This window comes from Physcomitrium patens, chromosome 6 (assembly GCF_059467195.1).
Source record: "Physcomitrium patens ecotype Gransden chromosome 6, ASM5946719v1, whole genome shotgun sequence".
Lineage (NCBI taxonomy): Eukaryota > Viridiplantae > Streptophyta > Bryopsida > Funariales > Funariaceae > Physcomitrium > Physcomitrium patens.
The window spans coordinates 887,501-890,000 of NC_143415.1; positions in this window are offsets into that span (position 1 = coordinate 887,501).

Sequence of the window (2,500 nt, forward strand, 5' to 3'; positions counted from 1 at the left end):
GAGCAAATTCTGGTGGGCGAGTACAGTGGATCCTAGATCGATCGAACAAGGTAACTTCGAAAACAAACTCCCGAATCTTTCCCAAACAGCTCTTCCATAGTTTTTCCAGTCCGCAGCAACGACTCAGGTTTGGATGGGCGAAATCACGACGGCAGCCACAAAAAAATGGATCTCCGACATCACACAACCCGACACACCTAAGTTTCGCGAGGCTCGGCCCCTCTTCCCCTTCGGATGTCCCCCTTCGGTACACCACCACATCATGCCATCCAGTCTGGAGCGTCGCCGACTCCCGTTGGCCAAGGTAGGGCCAACACAAGAGTAGCGGACGAACCAGTCATCTGGTCTTACCGGAGAAAGGGAGAGGTAGACTGCCACCACCAAACCCCACCCAAGCACACACCAGGCAGCAAAAAGCCATCATCCTAAAAGATGGTCCCACTTCACAAGACGAGGAGGTTCCCGTCCTTCATTCCAACCCCAGGTGAGAACACACACACCCTTCTTTGCGATGGATAAAAGGCAAAAAGAGAGGGCAAAAAGCCAACGGCAAATTCCAACCAGACCCCCAGAGGCACACACCACAAAAAGTGAAGCCAGAGAGAGCCAGACAAAGAGAAGGATAGAGAGAGAGGGAGAGTTAGACCCCCGGAAGAGAATCATAGGTGCTGCGGCCTTTTTCGGGAATGTGACCAGGAAAGAGAGAAACCGACGAGGCCGATACACACATTAAAAATGAAAAAGTAACCATCACCGCGAAGGATTTTCCTCAAAAGACAAATCAGCAAGAAGTATGTCCAATCCCGGGGCCCATCGCCCCTCCAAATTAATGGAGGGGTCGGATAGAAATTTATAGAAATGTTACTTTTGTGAAACCCCTAGCCGACGAGAGAACTCTCACCGGTTTCGAAGTTCCATTTTCACATTCCGACCTGGGATGTTATGACTCCTCGGCCCACACTGCGAACGCGTCCCACACCCCTCCAAGTTTATCAGGAATTTCACCTGAGCTTGCAATAGAGATCGAGCGCGGTGGCGGTCACAGTGGTGGTCGACCAGGCGGAGCTTGAACGGCCTCGGCAAACACTTCTCCCCACCCTCCCAAATGAATGAGAGAATGGCTTGACAATACCGAGGCCATCGCCCCCCGCCAAAAATGGTTACTAGCTCTTGGGACTCGCTGCGACGTTACGCGTATCGGCACAAGACCAACCCTCTTTTTCCAGTCGCCCGCGCACCAAAAAAAATTTTGGCAGCGGGACTCACAATCCTTGACAGCCAGCTCACCATATAATACTCGGCGACCCTCCGCGGGACCTCCTCAGAGGGTCGCGTCGCCGGGAAACTAACCCCCACTCCTCACTGATCCAAGGTAACACGCCAGAAGTATCCAGGTAACCCCAGTAGTATCCAGGTATCCCCCTGCGAACGTCGGTACTGGGCTCAAAGAAGGCAGCGAGCAGTCGGGACCCGTAGGCACCGAGCAACCGTCACCCCCTCACGACTTTTCCCGAGACGCTTCAGAGGAACCCTTCCCCACATAGTACTCTCTGTGGGATTCGGCAGGCCCCCGTCCTACTGCACTAAGGAAGTTCCGAGACACACTTTTTTTGTGGAAGACCACCCACCCTCCCTGTCCTGCCTGCTATCCCCGCCGCGACTCCTGGTCCCGGCCCTCCTCCCCGACTTCCTCCTTGTCCCGCTGCGAGTCCCGGACCTCCTCCCCACTACCTACTCCGCCGCGAGTCCCAGTCCCGGCCTTCCTCCTCCTCCTCCTCTTCCCTAGTCCCGGCGCGAGTCCCGGACCTCCTCCCCACTTCCTAGTCCCGTCGCGAGTCCCGGACCTCCTCCCCTCTTCCTAGTCCCGGCGCGAGTCCCGGACCTCCTCCTTCTCTTCCTTGTCCTGCCGCGAGTCCCAGTCCCGTCGCGAGTCCCGGACTTCCTCCTTCTCTTCCTTGTCCCGCCGCGACTCCCTAGTCCCGTGGCGAGTCCCGGACTTCCTCCTCCTCTTCCTTGTCCCGCCGCGACTCCCTAGTCCCGTGCGCGAGTCCCGGACTTCCTCCTCCTCTTCCTTGTCCCGCCGCGACTCCCTAGTCCCGGCGCGAGTCCCTAGTCCCGGCGCGAGTCCCGGACTTCCTCCTCCTCTTCCTTGTCCCGCCGCGACTCCCTAGTCCCGGCGCGAGTCCCAGTCCCGTCGCGAGTCCCGGACTTCCTCCTCCTCTTCCTTGTCCCGCCGCGACTCCCTAGTCCCGGCGCGAGTCCCAGTCCCGTCGCGAGTCCCGGACTTCCTCCTCCTCTTCCTTGTCCCGCCGCGACTCCCTAGTCCCGGCGCGAGTCCCAGTCCCGTCGCGAGTCCCGGACTTCCTCCTCCTCTTCCTTGTCCCGCCGCGACTCCCTAGTCCCGGCGCGAGTCCCAGTCCCGTCGCGAGTCCCGGACTTCCTCCTCCTCTTCCTTGTCCCGCCGCGAGTCCCGACCTCTTGTCCCGCTCCCTTGCCCAAG